Raw genomic sequence first — 20,648 nt, 5'->3', positions numbered from 1 at the left:
AAAGTTAAAGAAATTGAGTCAATATAAACTATTTTCATGCTTTTTAAAGCCCTTTTAATGAAACACTTTCATAATGCTTGTGTTGAAAAGAAGACTATTATATCCTAGGATGTATTCTATCAGGGTTTTGCTCTTTGTTGTATTAATGTTTTGGCTGATATAATTTAATCTATTGAGTTCCTAGCTCTTTATAATAATAATAAAAAAATACTTCTGTAGTTTTGAACCCTTGAGATATCCATGAACATATTCTCCTGCTGACTTCACCAGTACAAATAGCAGTTTGTAGCGAGTGTGCTATAAAGATTACAGTTTCTTTCATGCTTGAGTCAGGAAGTGGTTGGAAGCAGTTTTAGATGGGGTGGTTTTAAAAATTGGTTTAGGAGAGTTTTCATTTTATTTTTACGCCATATTAAGAATGTTTTAAGTTTTACAGATACTTAAACTTGTTCTTGCTGAAATATGGAAATGCCAGGTCTGTAGACTTTACCAGCATGAGACGATGAAATATGGCGGAAAAAGGATCACTTTGTTCTCACTAGAACAACAAGTTAAATCAAACCAGCAGCCAAAAGAATTAGAGGAAGCTGTATGGGGAATGGACCTAGAAATAAACATTTTGTCCAGTGATAGGAGAGAAGCTCAAGCTTCCCTGAGGGCTTGGTTACATGCTTTGCCTCATTTTCTCTGTCCCTTTAATGGCAGAGCCAGGGCGGGAACCTGGACACCCACACTTTCACAGATCATTTTCATTTTCATGCCAGCACACTCACTAGTAGATGTTGAACACTTTTTTTTTCCTTTCTTATTGTGGTAATATTGATTTATAACACTATAAATTTCAAGCGTACATCATTATATTTCACCTTCTGTATAGACTACATCATGTTCCCCACCAAAAGTCTAGTTGCCATCTGTCACGGTGCACATATGCCCATTGAGCACTTTTTCTTAGTCGGCTTTTAAACCTATTTTTCTCCCACAAAAGGGGTGATTTAAACAGTATAATAATTAGGAAAGTGTAATAGTTTTCTTTTGTTCCTGCAGCATATTACTGCAAATTGGTTGTTTAAAGAATACAGATTTATTATCTTCTGGCTCTGTTGGTTAGAAGCCTGACACAGGTCTCAGTGGACTGAAAATTCAAGATGTCAGCAGGGCTACATTCCTTTCTGGAGACTCTGGAGGAGCTTCCATTTCCTTGTCTTTTCCAGCTTCTAGGGGTCACCTGCATTTCTTGGCTCATGGCCACTCTCCTTTGTCCTCACAGCTACCAAATGCAGACTGAATCCTCGTGTGGCCACCTCTCTGGTTCTCCACAGCCGGGAAAGTTCCTCCACTTTAAAGATTCATGTGATTAGATTGGGCCCACCTGGATAACGCAGGATAATCTGCCCATTTTAAGGTCCATAACTTTAATCACATCTGCAAAGTCTTTCTGTCATGTAAGGTAACATATTCACAAGTTTTGGGGTTTAGGATACGGACATCTTTGGGGACCATTATTTTGCCCACCAGAGAAAGATTACAAAACGTGGCTAATTCTATCAACATTAAGTTCACAAACCAGATATTTTTACTGACACCTATAAGTCAAACTGATGATTGCCAATAGAAACCATGAAATTTTGACCTAATTCGGTGCATGCAGTCATCCCCAAGGATATTAAAATGCCTCAAGATAATTAATGAGGGAAAATCAGATTAGAAAGAAACGTTTCACCATCTCAAATGTTCAAAACTCTGAGATACAGATGTGAACCTTAGAAAGTGACACTATTGTCGGTTTAATATTTTAGTGAGGGGCTCACATCAGATGAAGTTAATTAAACAAAGCTGATTTGGGATTACAAAAATTCCATTAGTTAACGCCTAGGTGAATGAGCCTAGGTTTCTTTAGAAACTGAAAGGTAACAGCTGGGCCACTAGAGACCCAAACGTGAGATCTAGTAACCCTGAGTTTTGACTAACACTGTCGTTCATTGATCTGGTGTTAAGCTGTATGAGTCACAAGATCCAGCAGATGAATCTGGCAGGTATGCTCTACCTGCTTTCCCAGAAAAGGCACCATATATTACCATAATCAGTGGTGCAGGACTTGAGGCCAACAGCTGCAAAAATAGTTTCTTTTATCGTTCACATCCCGTGTTTATCATAAATCTGAGACAATTCGTGGCACATGGGTCCATCCATACAGTTTTTAAACCTTCTTTGCTAAACTAAACACTAGTGGTAAAAGATGCAGGGGAGAAACTACTCTAGCATATTACGTTTGGACAGAAAGCCTAAAATTACGTTTTGCTGTGATTCTCAAGGAAAGGAGATGGGAAGAAAACCAGCTGTTTCCTGCTTGTATTTCTTTTTGTTGTTGGAATCACTTTCTGGAGGAAAACTGAACAGTAGCTTGAGACCCTTGCTTAGAACACAACAAGGGTTTGTGGAAGACTCGTTTCTTTACAAGAAGTAATTATTTTGACATTGATTCTTTTAGGTACCAGAGGGGTAAAACAATCTTGGAATTCTATCTAAAAATGAGATCTGGTTTTATGCCATCATGGGATTTATTTGTCAATCAAAATATCATTAAAGGAGAGATGTTACTTGACAATGAAGTGAAAAATTAAAATCAGTTGGTTACACTGTTTGATAAACAACAAAATAGCCGTGCCTCTATAGAAAATATCCCTATAAATAAAAATATATATTTAGTTGAAGGAATTTCTTTATGCATATATTAAACTCACTTCAATATTTAGTTTCTTTTATCTATCAGTAGTATAGACCATTTCAAGTGCTAATATAAATAAATAAAACCCAAATACCTTTAAACATTTTTTAACATGTATGTAGAATATTCAGTTTAATACTGAATTTCCCCAGCTCTGATCAATTAGAGATTAAATCTGTTTCCTTAAAAAGAAAAACTTCACAGAGCAGCTGCCTTCTCTGTGATAGAAGAGACTGTTTTAATCTTTAAATCATTTTGAACTGGCTCAGTTGCTTTACTGATCCTTTAACTTTGTTAAAAATTATCTTAAAAGTTTATCATTGAGAGAAATCAGAGATAAAGGAACTAATGGAGATGAGAGTTTTGAGGTTCTGAATCGTATTTGGTCAGTGGGTGGTAGATAAGATGGAGACTTCAAAATCAAAAGCTTCAAAGATTGTTATGATTTCTCATTGACTATTTTGAAAGCCAGCCCAGAGTTTTATATCTAGGGGGATTTTCCCAGGACTGGGAGTAAAGACAATCAGCAAGTAAGTGATGGAACTAGGAAGTTATCATAAGTCTTTCCTGCTCCAAAGGCTTTGCAGATCAGAGAACCACCACAGGCTCAGTTCATTTTCCTTACTGACGTTGCGTTCAGTTGTTTTCCTTTAATTTATTGTCACTTTAATTTGACTCCATCTTTAAAATGGGTGAAACTTAGAAAAAGAAAGGTAATTATTGAAATGATTTATGAATAAAGTTGTTATTTTAATTTGTGGAATGCCCCTTTTTCTCCGGATTTCTGCTATGGAATTGAGATTCTATAACTGGACCAGTTTTTTCATTAACTCCTTTAAGATAGCCTGCTTTGGCGTGCTGATTAGTGGAAATAAAGTGTACCCATTCTGCAAGCAAAATCTGTGACCTGAGGCAAATAAGGAGAAGAAAGTTTGAGCAGCAACACCTTAAAGGGTATGAAGGCAGGGGACGGATGCCTGCCATCTTTTGCAGGGGGTTTGCTGTGACCACTGCTTTGTAGGAATAGCCAGGAGGTGGGAAAGCTCAGAGAGAACTGCGTCCCTTGCGTGGTGCTTACTGTCTGTCCTAGATGACTTTACAAAAGGTAAGCCTGTGTTGGGGGCAGGAGGTTGGTTCCTGGGTTTTAGCCACAGCCATGCTGGGAAATAGATGCTTTTTCTCCAAGCCAAGGAGGCAGGAGAGGGGAGGCAACTGGAGACCATCAGGTCAGCCTTCAATATTCTCAAGGAAGGGAATGAGCTCACCAACCCAAAAATTTTCATAAATTCAAACCCTTGAATGGCAAATACATACCACAATGTAAGCTCAAAATTTTCCCAAGAGTCTCAGGAGAGAATGATAGAGAAATATGACTTACCAATTGGAATATTAGAGTATGACAGGAGTCAGGCGGCATTGTTTCCCTTATTGACAAAGGTCAGTCGTGTCCTCTTCAATCAAAATGCAATCTCAGTAATTACTATTGAATGTTCTCACATGCATGCCGGTGCACTATGCACCATGCAGAATTAATCAAAGGACAATGTGATCTTGAATTTCAAGGAGTTTCCACTAAGAGTAGGACTCTATATGAGGATAGCTTTCTTATCACTTAATAACTATTATGGTTTTATTTGCATGGTAATTTTTGCCAAGTGGTAAATTCCAGTTGGGATTTGATAAATTCATTTTATTTGCTTTCAACTGAAAAGTAAATTTTTCCTAAAATTCTAAATGAACTGAGGTATTTACTTGATGGCAGACCTATTTTTAGCTTGTTAAGCTTTTTATCCCCCCACCTCTCTTAGTTCCACTTGCCTGACTTTAAAACTCATATATCTTTCTCTTGTGTTCTTTCCATTGTAGAATGTCTTTTCCTCTTTCTCATACACACCCAGACATGCAGCACGCACACACTCACGTACACAGAGTTACTTTACGATTCCTCTCTTAGTCCTTCTCTTTACTCTTGTTTCCATCTTCCTGCAGGCTCCCTGTAACATTTATTCTAAGCAACCAACTCCTGTTTATGGAACCTCTACTGAGTGTAAAGGATTGTGCTACACGCTGAGGCCTCTGCCCCTCATTTTCTCTGGCTGCAGACTCTTGATTGTATGTTCATCAGTGTTTCCTTCTGATGGGTAGAAGGTGGGTAAAATTAAAGGAGAGAGTGGGCAGAGGGAAGGGACCTGGTTGGCTATAGAGAGAAGAAATTGAAGATAGACTTTGCAAACCAGGAAAAGGGGAAGTGAAACAGAACACTGAGATTGTGCTGGGAAACTGGAGGTTTGTTAAGTCAATAGGATAAGGTAGAGAAACTGCACCAGCAGAATTATTCTGAGTGTTTTATTAAGCATTTTATGGTGATAAAAATAGATGGCCATATTTACACATTGACATTTCTGCACTAAATTACTAGTTTATCCTTTTCAACTAGTTAAAACCTAAGTTTAAAAACCTCAGAACCTTACATTTCTTTGACATCAGTGCAACTGTTCCACTATCCTGCCCATTCTCTGGCCATCATTTCTCAATCTCGGGTGCCAAACTTTTTTTTAAAATGAAGTGCGTACATCCTATTCAGAAACAATTTGTGTTTTCACAGTGAGACTTAAAGAGGAAGACACTCTTATGCCAAGAATTGGCGTATATTAGACTTGATAGTTACCCAGAATTACCTCCTAACAGGTAAGCTCTATGAGGATTTTCCAGTTAGGTTGAACCATTGTTGAAAGACTGATTGTGAGAAACAATAGCTTGAAATTTGTCCAGACTTAGTAAAATGTTGGAAATTTGAAGAAGAATTGATTTTTCTAGTCAGTATATTTTTCATTGTAACAGTCTCCGGTATTGATTTGGTTTCCAGTCTATGGTCTTTTTGTGTCATAGCAGATATCTTACTGGTTATCTGCCTGAAGTTTCAATATTTGGGATTTTTTATCTTTGCAGTAATGTCAAAGAAATGCAAGAGTTAGTAGTTTTTAAACGTGGGATTTGGCAGAAAGAAAAAGATCATTCCTGATGAAAGCTTTCACTGAGTTATCCAGAAATTTATACTTAAGCTTCCTGACAGCCAGTAATTATCAGATTGCAGTTACTTTTGAGAAGTGTTTACCCTGAGTTGAGGTTTTCTTGTATTCATTATTGGAATCATGAATTAACTCTCATGTTAATCTAGTAGTTTACCTCAGCAGTCAGTCTGCCAACCTGTGTAAAATCACTATATTGCTGCTCGACACACATTTTTAGTTCTTTGCTGCGAAAGCAATATTGGGCTCAGAGAATTAAGGTATTCCCTGCTTCAAGGAACTTAACACTATAGTAGGAGAGGTGAGATGAGAAAACAAGGGATATAATAGCACACTGATACAAATACCCCTATTTCTTTGCCTCCTTCACATCAGATCTTTTCAAATGTGGTCCATGCACTTGTCTGCAGTTCATTTCCTCCGGGTCTCTCTTGAACCCAGTCTTTCAGAACCCATCTCTCCACCAGAACTGCTTATGTCAGGGTCATGAGTGGCTTTCAGGTCAACACTGTGGGCAGTTTTCAGTCCTTTTCACACTTGACTTTCTGTAACATTTGAAACAGGTGTTCATTCTCTACTCCTGCAAGTACCGCCTTCTTCTGGTTTCCACAACATAACTTGCTGTTCTTCCCAGTCTTGTTTGCTGATTCTTCATCATCTTCCTGACTCTTCCTCTAAAAGTTGGAGTATCCAAGGATGCAGTCCTTGGTCCTAGTTTGTTCTCTGAGAAACTTAGCTTCTTAGTGATCTCATACAATCTCTTGGCTTCAAATTCCATCATACGCTGACAGTTTCCAAATTCATATTATTGATCTGAACGTCTCTCTTGAACTCTAGACAACATATTTCTGCTTGAGGTAGCTAATAGGCATCCTAAACATAGTATGTCCAAAACTCCTAATCATCCCCGTGTGCCAAACCTCCTCTTCCTACAGTCTTTCCTATATCAGTTATCCCAGAAATAATCAATGGTAACATTTTGGTATATGTCTTTCCAGGCTCATGTGAGTATGTATGCTTATTTCTCCCCACCACTCATGAGATCATTTTGTGTATACTGTTTTCTTTCTTTAACCTCCCACCTTACCCCATCCCATCATTTTCAATGAAAGTGTTTTTTATACTCTTAAATATTCTTTAGAAACCTAGTTTTTGGTAGCTACTTGGTTGTACCATAATTTATTACTACCCTTATTAGTGAACATTGGATTGCCTCCCATGACTTGTTATTATAATTTAAACTATAGCTAGTATCCCTATTACATTTAGTATCCCCATTGCAAATAAGAAAGAAAAAAACACTTCATCATTCTAGTTCTGCACTATCTCAATATAATAGCCACTAACCATATGTGGCTTTTGAGCACTCAGATGTGACTAGTCCAAATTAAGATGTGCTGTAAATGTAAAATACACATTAGATTTCAAAGACTTAGTTTGAAAAAAAGTATAAAATATCTTACTAATTTTTATGTTGATTACTTGTTGAAATAATATTTTATTTTGTTGGGCTAAAGATATATTTTAAAAAGTGATTTTATCCATGTCCTTTTACTTTTTTAAACATGACTATCAGAAAATTAAAAATTCTATGTGTGGCTCCCATTATATTTCTTTTGTACAGCACTGTTTTAGTTGCTCAGGTCAAAACTCTTGGAGTTATCCTTTCCTCCTCTCTTGCTGTTATATTTCGTATCCTGTTGGGTCTACTCTCAAAATCTATCCAGAATATGACCACTTTTCATCACCTCCACTACTCCCACTCAAGTCCAAGTCGTCATTAGCTCTTGTTTAGATTCTGGCAACAACCCTTGACTTGTCTTCAGCTTCTGCAGTCTAATCTCAATATAGTGGCCAAAGTGATTCTTTTAAATTGTGTCAGATCATGTCTCTTCACTCCTCAAAACCCTCCAATGGCTTTTTATCTTATTCAGAGTAAAAGTGAAGTCCTGAAAAAACTACTGCCTCCTTTGTCTCTCCTTTGGACTTTATTTCTACACTCTCTATATCATAAGCCAAACACGTTTCCCACTTTGGGTCTTTCTATTTGCCCTTGCCCCCTGGAGTGGTCTTCCTGCAGATATCAGCAGGGCCCATGCTGCCACCTCCTTCAGGTCTTTGCTTCTTTTGAAACCTGTACTGAACACTCTATTTAAAATTATGAGCTGACCGCACCTCACTGCACCCCAACAATTCCTAACTCCCTAACTTCTTGTTTTTTTTTCTTCTTCTTAGCACTTATCAATGTCTAACAGAATATATATTTTTCATATTGATTAAATTTATTTTCTGTCTTTCCCCACCAGAACCAGAAGTTCCATGAGGGCAGGAACCTTTGTTTGATTTGCTGCTACATCTCCAGCTCTGAGAATGTTTAGCACATGTTAGGTGATAAATAAGTATTTGTTGAATGGATGAATAAGTGAATTTCTTGATACCACAAGTGCTCTAGGGACTTGAAGAGAATGACTGCAGGTGTTTTGGGAGATAAGATGACTGCGCTTCCTAAAGTGAAATTAACTAGGAGATAAGACTGGGTGGTAGGGTGGGGCATTGTTAGAGAGGGCCTTGACTTCTAGGCCAAGGGATCTATATCTAATTCAGTGGGAAATAAGGAGCCATTGAAATTCTTTAAGCAGAAGAACAGCAGATTGGGGTTGCCTTTAATCTTGTAGCGGAGAGAACAGACAGATGGACAGACGACAGTTGACAACAGTGCATGAAAGAATAATCGATCAGGTCGTGGAGAGAACAGAGACAAGAATGCCAGTTGAATGGATACTGCAGTCATGCAGTTGAGAACTAAGGACTTGCTAGCTGTGAAAGTCAAAGAAAAAGATGTAGGAAACTATCCACTGATAGAATCTATAGGATTTGGCAACTGATTGCTTGTGGGAAAGGAGGGACAAGTAGTTAAAGAGGACTTTGCTCTAATCCTCAATGACAGAGTTGAGGAGATAAGAAGAAATGAGGAAAACTGAAGGAGGCAAGTTTTGAGGGGAGTTGATGATTTCAGTCTTGGGCAGACTTTAGTTCGAAGAGAGATGTCCCCTGAATTCCTGAAATGTTTTCATGTGCCTTTCAAGTCTCTTCAATAGTAAGTGCACATTTGACCAAACTTGGGAGCATGCTTTCTCTGACGTCATGCTATGTAGGTGTTCTGGGAAAGACAATAGAAAGAGGACACTGCTTTTACTCGTATTTGCCAGTGGAAATCTAGTAAACTCAACTTGAGATTTGTGTACTGCAGAAACATTAATTACCCTCAGATAACTCCGGGCCTAATAATAACATGGAGCATTGGTGAAAGAGATAATGTGTAGTGTATCGTGTTTGCTTGCTGCTAATTAGGAATATTGGGATTAGCATGTTTGGAGCAGTCAGTGGGCCTCAAACTGAATTATTTTAGTCATGTTTGCAAAGAAAGTCCAAGAACGCATTATGAATTATTTTGGTTATGAAATTATATTTTCTACTTTATATAGTCTTTAAAAACTGAAGTCTGCATGCCCTTGTCCCTTCAAAAGCTTTCTTTACTGGCATCAGGGAGCCTTAAATAAAGGGGCTCTAGATGTTTTGCCAGTGTTTGTGGGCATCAGAGATAATCTCGTTAATTTCTTCTGCTTATTTAGGGATAGACTCAAATGATTGACACTGCCATTTGCTTTTATCTCTTATTTTTGATTTTTTGGTTTCAAGTCTTCATTTAAAGTTACGACTGTTCCTCAGAGGTAGCTTGTTATGGGATTTTTCACCTAAAACATGAGTTGTAAAGAAAACTCATAAAACTTAGACCAGGCTAAACTTTAACCACCGTACAGGCAATGAAGAGATTTATGTGTAGTTACCAGCTGTCTACTCCCTAAAATATCTGATTTGATTCATTCAAGAAATATTTTTTGTAAATCAACTATGTGCTATTTATCTACAAACAAAAATTTCTACCTTTGTGGAGTTTACATTCTAGTGAGGGAAGACTGAAATTAAACAAATAATTAGAATCTATGGGCTGTTAGAGGATGGTTAGCACTAAGTAGAATAATAAAGCAGGAAGTAGAGGTAGGAAGTGATGGGGTATTTGCAATTTTAGTTTGGGTGGTCAGAGAATGACTCACTGAGGCTTACATTTGAACAGAGACCTAAAGGAGGTGACAAACCATGCAGAGGGCTGCAGGGAGAGTGCTTCAGCCATAGGGAGGAGCAGGGGTGCAGGCCTTGGGGCAGGTGTGTGCCAGACGCGTTTGAGTAACAGCAAAGAGGTCACTGTGTCTGGAGTGGGGTGAATGAGGGTGAGAGTAGCCAGGGATGAGGTCAGACAGGTGACAGGAACCAGATTGTGCAGGGCCTTCTAGGTCCTGAAACCACTGGGAGGTTGAAACATGGAAGTAACTCGGTCTGACTTGCCTTTCACAAGGCTCACCTTGTCTGCTCGTTTGAAACTAGACTCTAAGGGGCCAAGAGTGGAAGTGGAGAGATCAGTTGGGAGTCACTGTAATAACCTTGGTGAGAGGTGATAAGGACCAGGGGAGCAATGGAGACAAGAGATCAGATTCTGAATATATTCTGAAGGTAGAGTGGAGAGGGATTGCTGAAGGATTGACATATGAAAGAAAGAGAGGACTATGGATAACTCCAAAGTTTTTTTTTCCCAAACAGCTGACAGGATAGAGTATCTATACAGCAGATTATAAAACCTTGTGCGATATTTCCTGATTGTTTTCAGTGAAGTGTAAAATAGTTTCCCTTGGTTGGTTTTTGGTATCCTTGAGTCACTTTTTAGTTTCCAAGGGTTATGAATGTCAAAGAATATACTTTCGCTCATCTGTCACTCCCCAAGATTCTTCTTTTATTCTTATTTTAAAATTTCCCCTTTCCCCCCTCCATATAAAGGATCTATTATTTTCTGAAACTTTTATCCATTGCTGTAGTGGATTATAGCTGCCTCCTCACCATTTTTTTAATTGGACTGTTGGCTGCAATGATAAATCTATCAAGTCATATGCATTTACTTGTGTGGGGAAAAAAACCTTTCATGTAGCAATATAACAAAGAATACAATGCATTTTGTCCTACTCCAAATTTAGTAATTTGGTCTAATAAATAACGTTATATGGAAAACACATTTTCTTTAAAAAATAATCACAATTTGTTGGAGCAAGGCAAAGAATTGACGTGGCTTCTAGTATTGTAAAATTTACAGTTAAAAAAAAAGGAAAAGATAGCAAACCAAGTATTGGAAACTTTCATTGTCAGTATTGGATTGGTTACCTAGTTACCCTTGGTAGGGGGATGAGGCAGTGTTTAACTGAGGTTCAATCATAAAGGTTCTGATATTTATAAAATCATGGTGATTTTAGAGTTATAATGGTGATCTTTGACCTATTTCTAAAATTTTGTGTTTTTAGAACATTTTGGAAGTGTTTCTCTTAATACACTCAATTCTGAGTTACCATGCTTATGGGAGTCTGATAATGAATTGATATCTGAATTCCATAATAAATCTGAAAATTGACTCAAGGCAAGACCAAGTCTTTACCAATGCTATGAAAAGGTGACATAAAGTAACTGTCTTGTCACTACTTGTTCTGGGATACAAATGAGAAATAAAATTATGAGAAGGTAGATAGTATGAAGTCTTAGGGATAATTTGAATAAGGAAAAAATAAACTGGATTATTTTAGCAACGGATAAGTTTTTTCTATATGATTGTATAAACTTTTCTGGTTATTAAATGTAAAAAGAAGCATAATTCTTCAGTTAATTATAAAAATAAGCCAAACTTCTAGAAAATGTCACCAAGAACAGCTATTTCTGTCATGTTTCAGCATGCTGAAATCTTAAACCTTCTTCCCACCTGTCTTGTCTTCAAGACACTCACCCATCTCCCTCCCTCCCTCCTCCTCCCGCACGCCCTCCTCCTCCCCTTCCACCTCTCCCTGCGCCTCTGCCTCTTCCTCCTCCCTCTTCCCCTCCCACTCCCCTTCTCCTTCTTCCTCTCTCCTTTCACTGCCAAACTGCTACCTATTTCTTCGTTTCTCATTCATTCAAACTGCTATCCACTTCACTTCTCATTCACTCATTTCAGCGTACTTCAAACTTTATTCTGTAAAAAGTCACTAATAGCTATCAAATGGCTAAATGTAAAATACCCTTGTCAGACCTTATCCCAAATAACCTCTTGGTAGCCTTTGACGCTATAGATCACCATTCCCAAGAGATAAGTAGGCAGGAGGAAGCATTATGAATCGTCAAGTGTCCCTTCCTTTCCTCGTGCTGCTCCCTGTCTGGTATTGTCTTCCCCTCTGCCTCATTTGTGCCAGTGAAAAGCCCACTTATCCCTCTGAAAGTCTCTCCAAATCCCAACAAGATTAATTCTTCCCTCCTCTCTGCCACCCATCATGCATCTTGTTCATACGTCCTCTCATATGTGTGGCCCTCTTTGGTGTTCAATTGTTTATGGGGTTGGCCACTTAGCTAGACTCTGAGATACTTTAGGGCAGTGCCATCTTTATTCATCTTTATACGCCAACTCTCAACATATCATAAGGACTTGATACATGCTTATTGGATGAGTGAATTTATTTTGTTATGATGCACATTTAGAGTTTAGAAATCTTTTCCTTGTCAATATTTGTGCATACTCATACCTCTTCTCAAACTTCAAAACATAACTGAATCTTTTGACATTGGTATGAATCTCTGAACTTTCTCTCTAATCATTGATGCTGAATACTTGGTACTACTGAGACGGTGGGAGAGAAGACTGAGTTGGGAGAATACAAAATGGAAAGACAAAGGTGAGCTCTTTCCTTTAATCCCTTCCTGTATTCGTTCCTGCTTGCTCGCGTGTCCCAGTTTTGAGAGCCTCTGAAACCCGCCAGGGTGGAAGTGCAAAGTAAGTTATATCTGTTCTCTCATATTTTCTGTTCATGCAGTGATGAAGTAAGGTGAGTCCTGGAATAAACTCACACATGAGAATCATAGCAAACAGCAAAGCAAAATAGAACAGCAGCACCAACAAAACAACCTAATATTGTTTGGGAGAAAATGAAAAGGGTGACATTTGCTGGAAAAGTTTCGAAAGTTCAGGTGTTTCTTTGAATAAAATAAATTTTTAAAATAATATGAATATAAGAATATGTTAACAAATGTAATAAATATATAATATGTAATTATAAAAATATAATAATATAAATTTGTATGTGTATAACTTTGTAAATTTTCTCATTTTGAAAAAATGAATTTGAATTTTAGTAGGATTACTTTTAGGTGTCCAAAATACTTGGATATTGTTTTACTTTCATGTCTCACCTCTTCACTGTTACATATACAATTATTTTATATACATTAGAGAAAGAGTAGAACACTGAGAGCTGCAGTAAAATAGAAGTATTTTTGAGAGGATATTCATTCTGTTACTAGATTTTGTTCTTAATTGACAGTGCGCATTTATTTCTGGTTTTTTTGGCCAGTACCATATAAGGCAACTTCTACTTTCATTTATGAAAGAAAGTACGTGCTCTGTCTCTTGTACTCTGAAAATGTGCAGCTCTGGCAGTTACACTGGATGGTTTTGCTGTAGTAATTAAAACACAGATGGAGCTCATTTCTTCCCCAAGTGTTTGATTGGCAGATACTCTGTGATCAACACTTCTCTCAGGTGAACACATTGGCACCATCTGCCTTCGGTCGGCTTGGAGAGGGTGGTCACACGGAATTTCCTGGTCATCACATGAGCCAGTTTACAGTTTACATTGAGTATATTCCTCTTGCTGAAGCTGCTGAATGATTTATGAAAAATGACATATAATATATAAGGGTCTTCGTGGCAGTGTCCAACTTAGTGAAATATTCATTAATAAATAATGTATTTTTAAATCTACCACTTCCTTTTTCTGGATAAGATATTTAGAGCGTAAAATAAAATCACTCCATCTTAAAAAGTTCAAGTTTCTAAACAAATTGAGCTAATGGAGCATTTTGGTTTTTAGCGAGGTTGTTAGAGATGATTTCAAATCAAGAGTTATATGTTTTGAACAATTAATGCGAGCACTAGTTACAAATAAAAACACTTTAGGATGCTGCCTCCTAAACCCAACACTAAAATAGTTTGGGAGAATATTCTAATTTTAAAAATTTTGTATATTTATAACTGTTAGAAATAGATTTTGATAAATGTACGTCATTATTTAGATATCAGGATAAGAAATGGATAGAAATTTATGCTCATCCAATTTTGATACAGATAAGTGAATGTAGGTTGATTCTTATGTAGAAAAAACATAGATTTAAGACACTGGCAGCACAGAAACAATGACATATTTAAAAAGAAAAAGAAAAAGAAAATTATTTCATTGTCCTAGAAATATATTTTGAAATGTATCATACTTGTGCAAACACATAGTCTAGATTTGTGAAAGAATACGCATGTATCATGCATAATAATATGAATTCTGTATATAATTAAATAACGGAAAACTGATTTGAGTTCCTCCTTTGCTGTCCAAATCGATAAATAATTATGATTGCCAGAATGAAAAATATGCTACGTAGAACTTATGGGGGAAACCAAGTGAATTAGACTATTGCTCACAGAATGTTAGAACAAAGAATAAAGGAATTAGGTTGAAAAACATTCTGAAGGCCCCTGGCATACGCTCATTGCTATGGTTCCCATGGAAATCCACTTATGGTAAAGGGCAAGAGTGACTTTTGAGACTTTGGCAAGAATTTGAAGATTAAATTCATAAAGCTAATCACTTCATAGTTGGAGTGAAAAATACGATGACTTTAGGAGTTGAACCAACAGAAAAGAAGGAAAATAATTGTGAATGTATAGAAGTTTATCATCTTCTGTTACCAGAAACCTTTAATGATAACCTTTGAGTTAGCTTCTCATTTTGAATATATGATCACCTCTATTCGAGCTTGGAATTTTTCAAGGTAAGGAGCGGGAGAAGGAAGGAAGAAAAAGAGTTTTAACTTTAGTTATTTAAAATGCATTTTAGTTTATGTAATAAACATTTATCCAGAGGAGCCTACATTCTCATAAGGGGAAGGAAGTGAATAATTTCGATACAACAGACTAGCATAAGTACTGTAAGCAAAGTGCTGCAGATGTTCAGAGGAGGGAGTTCCCAAATTAAGGGGAGTCCCAGACCCCCTGAATGTACGCTCATCGCTTACGTTTCTGCTCTAGTTGCACTGTCTTCTTTCCCAACCTGTTTCTTCCTTCTAACCTCCTTATTCCCTCTTGACATTTTTCTATGTAATATAGTTTACATTGCAAACTCCCATCTTATTATAATTATATGTATAATATGGACCTTCAGAGAACTTCATCAGATGTCGTTTGGTTAATAACATCCAACATTTATTGAGTACTTACTGTGTGCCAGACACTTTTCCGAGCACTTTCTCATTTCATTCTCACAGCAACTCTGTGAAGAAAGCACTATTGTTATTATTATTACCTTATTTTGCAAATGAGGAAACTGCCTAAAATGACCCGGCTAATCCTGTGGGGGATGAGATTACTTGGGCCAGACTTACTCCAGAGTACAGCCACTCTCGTGCCACTTAAACTCACCCAGCTCCTAGAACTGCCCTGAGTGTGAAGAGTAAATATCTCCCCCACCCCCAGCCCCTCTAATGAAACCCAAGGAAGGGGCAGCAGAGGAGACTGAGAAGATGGTCTCACAATGAGAGAGTAAACTAAAAAGAGGGAAGAGTTGCTGAGAAGGGCGGTTACACTCCGGAGGGATTGGGCAGGGAGCAGACACTTATGCACACACAGCCACCTTTGCCGGAACACAGACTCCCTGCCACATTTGCCCAGATGGGTCCCTCCACCCATGTCCAGTCTAGAGGCTGATGGGCAACTGAGAGATAAGGTGAGTACAGATAGTCCTAGTGGAAAAGAAGTTTCATCTCATTAACTTTTGTTTTTTTCCAGTTAAAAGGGATTTCTAAGTCCCTGAGCTAGATATTGAATGGGATGGAAAAGTGACACTCCTACCTTCAAACACGACAGAAGGTCACAGGCCTGAGGGAGTGTGAGTTCCCTTGTCTTAGTCTCAGGCTTTACCCCGTCTGTCTCTGGTTCTTTGTTTCTTTGTGGGCTGGAAGGGCTGGAGTCCCTACCAACTCTGAAAAAAGTTCGTGTTGATAAGCAACTTACAGTCTATCTGAGCAGATGTGAAAAATGTCTATAGAAAGTTAAATACAGGGAAAACATACATAAGGTGAAAAAGAGGATTAGAGGTTGCCAAGGGGGGGTGTGGAGATTGATTGGAGTGGAAGATGCCTACTGTCCTGATGGTTACACAGGTGTGTAGTTTGTTAAAACACATTACATTGTACATTTAAGATGTGCAATCCATTCAAACACACAGCAAAGAAAGTTAACTAATGTAATGATGCATTTTTAAAAGTGTATCTCAAATCCGTGTAGAGGCTCCAAATAAGCTCCAAGCAACGAGTAAGGTTCTAGAGAGTGTTGCGTTAGGAAGTTGGAGGATGAAAATAGGTCTGAGATGGCCCAATAACAGACCCTGCTTTTTTATATATGATAAACTATTATTTTGCTTTCCTTAGCTATTTTTGTTTCTTGGAATAGTTTTGAGACTTTTTAATTTTTCTTTTTTTCCTTGTCTTTTTAAAATTGCATCACACTTTCCTTTATTCTTTTTTAAAAAATTAGCTGTACTATTTCTTCAAATTGTCCTCCTTAGTTTTTTTCTTTTTTAAATCTGGCAGTCACTAAGTGAGGCTTACATGTGTAGACAGTTCCTGGCACATAGTTAACGCTCCATAAACATTAGTTACGTAGAGCCATTGAGATTTTATCACTATATTTGCGCTTCAGCATGCTACGTGGTTTTCTGTTTAAGCTATTAACCATTCTCCTACTTTTTCTTTTTCTTTTTCTTTTTGAGGAAGATTAGCCCTGAGCTAACTACTGCCAGTCCTCCACTTTTTTGCTGAGGAAGACTGGCCCTGAGCTAACATCCGTGCCCATCTTCCTCTACTTTATATGTGGGACGCCTGCCACAGCATGGTGTGCCAAGCTGCGCCATGTCCCTACCCAGGATCCCAACCGGTGAACCCCGGGCCACCGAGAAGCGGAATGTGCGAACTTAACCGCTGCGCCACGGGGCCGGCACCTCACCTACTTTTTCTATAGAGAGATGATGTGTTAGTATACTTTTGCCTGTTCCTTTAAAATTTCCTTTGTCCTTTCTTATTTAAAATTCTTATCTTTGCTTAAAATCTTAAACTATTATTTCACTGCTTCCTTTCACTCTAGTGGTCAATTAACCTATTACGCAAACAGCAAATTGAGTGACATTGATTGAAACTTGTTCTTTTGTTATGTCCAGTCTAAAAGTAAAAAAAGTGGTTGACAATGCATGATCTGCTGTGTTAGATGACACCAGTATTAGAAAATATAATTAAAAATGTTTTATACTAAAACATATTGCATTAAACAAGATGGAAAGATTGAAGGAGGGGGAGTAGATGAAAGAAGTTGGAATAACGTTCAGCTTAAGAGATGAAGTATTAAGTATGGGAGAAAGCATAAGATAAGGGAGGGCAGGAGTGCCTGCCCCGCTCGTGATGTTCCTTACATTCTCCCGTGTCCCAATGCCATTAGCAGCGTTAGCCCATCTAGATTTTTGCTGATTTGAATTCATTCTGTGTCATACATATTTAGTGTTGGTCATTTTTGGTCTTTCTTTTTCTCTTAGTCTCCTAAGTTCTTAAAGTCTATACTCAATGTTACTTGTTTTAAAATCCAAAAGGCAAAATGGATCATAGAAAGTGAGAGTAGGAACAGAAATTGAGACAGTGGCATGAGCATCAGTAATTGGGTGCTGCAGAAAAAACAGGTGGACAAGAGACACAGACCAAGAGTGTGACCACGATCTGGTCCAGGAAGGCTGTGCCTGACTTCCCATTCCCCAGCAGGTGAAGACATGCTGGACCCACCTGCTCAGGCAGGTTGGGAGCGGGGAGGATTGGGGCTGTCAATTAAAAAACAAACTTTCCTGTTATTTTATCCTCAAAATGAGTTTATTTGGGAATAACCAAAAGAATTCCAATTCAGGATGTGCATGCCACGGCGAATCATAGGAAATTCCAGAAAACGAAGGAGGGGAACTTCATTTTGTAGAGAAAAGGGAGGAGTAGAGAGAAGCTGTTCTAAAGGAAAGTCCATTGGGAGAAAGTAACAGTTCAGTATGGCAACCGCTTCTCATTGGCTGGGCTTTGGCATTTCTCATTGGCTGGGCTGTTGCCAGGTGGGGAGAGAAATCTTCCTTCAGTTGCCAAGTAGTTTTGCTTCCTGTCAAGATGCAAGTGTTCCTCTCTTCCTGTTTGGTGTAATGGCTGATGTGTGATAGGGTGTGAGAGCTCCCCAACAGGCCTTCCCCACCCCAAATTAGTTGATTTCTTTTAATTTCTACAGGGCTCAGTAACTTACATGATTATGGTCCTGGCTTCTAGGAGAGTCTAACTCCAAACTGCCAAAGGGGTTTAATTTGAGCAAGTTTTGATATCTAAAGGTATCCAATCTAAGAGTTTTGATAGAGCAGAAATAGGCTGTGGGCAGGGTCAGTGCCTGAAGTCACGGGAATAAAAGAGGTGGGGTTAGAAAACTTTATGAAGAAAATAAACGTGTTTTTAAGGTACTTTGTACAAATCAAATGCTCATTTCTTTATAGTGTGGTTCACTGAGAGGCCAGATTAGATTCTAAGCCCCAAGATTAATGAATCCCCAATAGACACTAACACCAAGACTTCTCTGAAGTGAAGAGAAGCCCAGCATCACTTCCATTTCTTAAGGCTCCTGGATTATTAAACACTGAATGCCAAAATCAGGTTACAAAAACTGCAGCATATTTCATGTTTACGTTTAATATGTTTATCTCCTCTGAACACAGTCAGAAAATACAATGGCTGGATGTGTAATGTAAATACAGGGTAACATTGGACGTCCAAATTTAAGGTTCTTCAGCTAGCCAAATTGCTCTCTGTTTTCCCACTGCCAACTTTCCATAATTTCTGAATAATGGGTAATGGGTATTTAAACTTTTTCAAATGGGTGTGATAGAGTTAATTTTTAGAGAAATATACAATGTTGAGAAGAAAAAATTCTCGAAAGTTATCTCTGTGAAATGGAAAATTTTGGTGGGGGAAGGGGAAGATGAATGAAGAGTATAGAATCACGGGGACAATAGATAAGAGAAAATACTAGGGAATAAGTGTTAGCCTTTTCAGAATTAGATCCCTGACATTTATGAATTTTATCACTGAAGAGTTTTAAGAATGTGAGAAGTTGTTACTCATCAGAATAGAATCACAATGTTTATTTAGCAACATTGAGTTGAAATAGAGTCATAAGTTGCTATAAAATCTTACTAAACTTTAGGGAAGAGAGTTACAAGAGAGTTAAAAAAATATTTTTTTAAATGTAACTAGGAATTAATGGTATATTATTCCCTTAATTTTAAAAATCAAAGCTTAAAATAGCTTTTTTTACTTTAAAATATTTCATTTTAAGTGTGTAACCATCACATAGAACTTTGGTGTGGAAATTAATTAGACATGAAAGACTGAACAACTGGGCAATTCAGGCTTTCTTGCATCTGTGATTTGATTCCTGGAGGGAACAGTAGAGCAGATGTCAAACTACAATCAGAGTGAGCAATTAAAACCAAGTAATCTTAGGGCACACTTGACTAGGAATTAGAGTTACGGATCCTCTCTTTTTCTCCTGGGCATTTTTTTTTTTTTTTTCCAAGGGTGGGCATGAAGAAAGAAACTGAAAATGACCCAGAATCAAGCTCTAAACTTCAGTGGTCCTGACTTTAAGTTTACTATAAACCCTTACATTCATGCTCATAGTTTAATTTTAATAGACCTATTCTTATGTATACTTTGTAAAGCAGAGTCTGAACTTGTGATAATCCAGTTACAGAAAGGGAATTAACTCAGTCAAATAGACTCTGACCATGAAATAGCCGTTCTACCCTGTCTCTACTGAGAAGAATACTTTGATTATTTAATCTTTTCTTTGTGTGTCTCTAGTTTATTAAGCATTAAATTAATTTAACAATACTTTTATTTTATTGTGGGAAGGAGCATTGGAGATGGAAACATTTAAGATGACATTTGGTTTATTAAAAACCCACAAACCTGGCAGATGGTTTAGGGAAGCAGCATTAAGGATGCTACTTGATCCTTAATTCAGGACCATACTTGATGCTGCATCTGGAGGAAGAGCTATGCCAAGAAAAAATGCTGTTGAGTTAAGGACTATGTTATCCATAAATATTTAGGAAAATAAGAGACGAGTGTTCATGAGCATAGTATATGAAGTCAAATAGATATTCCATGGGAGGAGGGTTCTGCAAACATTTCTAAATCTGTAGTATTTATTTCTATAACGTTTTAATAAACCTACGGAGCATAGAATTTTATAGTGAATCCAGCTAAAACTTTATAGCTACATTGCTTTATCTTATTCCTTCTCTGAACAAATGGAAGTTGTCATTTATAATAGTCACTAGGATAAATATTCATTGTGTATTTAAACTCATACCAAATATAGAATCTCCAAGTTTTTGTCTTTAAATGTTTTCCCAACACTTGCAATATTAAAAAGCTGAGCATAACTCATTGGTACTGTGTGTAACTGTGATAGCTGGCATCTGGTTACTTATCCTGTTATTCAGTTTACTGTTTTGCTGGAACTACTCTATTTGTGAAAGTTTTTATGCTTCCTGCTTAATATACGCTGGGGTTTTTTTTAGTGAGGAAAAGGAGGCTTCAAAGCAGTATTAAATATGGATGACAGCATTTCCTAATTCATTTTACGAGAGTAGAAA

At 37.6% G+C, this 20,648-nt stretch overlaps 1 protein-coding gene across 1 annotated transcript in view; it reads left to right on the top strand.

The window, feature by feature from the left end:
• Positions 1–14,409: 14,409 nt before the first annotated feature.
• The window catches only part of PAM (peptidylglycine alpha-amidating monooxygenase), a 203,200-nt gene continuing 196,961 nt past the window's right edge, over positions 14,410–20,648 (top strand). Inside the window, 1 exon segment of the mRNA XM_008527663.2 lies at positions 14,410–14,700. The gene's annotated coding sequence lies outside the window, so the exon portion shown is untranslated.

This window comes from Equus przewalskii, chromosome 13 (genome assembly GCF_037783145.1).
Source record: "Equus przewalskii isolate Varuska chromosome 13, EquPr2, whole genome shotgun sequence".
NCBI classification, from domain to species: Eukaryota; Metazoa; Chordata; class Mammalia; order Perissodactyla; family Equidae; genus Equus; species Equus przewalskii.
Note: the sequence above shows the minus strand (reverse complement) of the source record. Positions and strands in the feature narration are given on the sequence as shown.